Below are 261 nucleotides of genomic sequence, written 5' to 3' on the forward strand. Positions count from 1 at the left end.
TTTTTTTTTTTTTTTTAGAACCACTCTTACCTTTTTCGTTCTGTCTTTTTGCTCACTCATTTCAGTTTTCTTTCTTTTTTTTTTTTTAATGGAGGACATATTTCCATTGTTTGCATAACCAGTCCAACTGGAGTTAAGTTTGTTTTCTTTGGATAAAAGATGGTGGGGGAGGATAAAATAATACTCAAGTGAAGTTTTAAACATTCCAAGCAAGAATACTGGATTTTTTTTTTTTTTTTTTTTGTCAGTGAGTAATGTTAA

This window comes from Morone saxatilis, unplaced genomic scaffold (assembly GCF_004916995.1).
Source record: "Morone saxatilis isolate NCDOM2014 unplaced genomic scaffold, NCSU_SB_2.0 Contig23, whole genome shotgun sequence".
Lineage (NCBI taxonomy): Eukaryota > Metazoa > Chordata > Actinopteri > Moronidae > Morone > Morone saxatilis.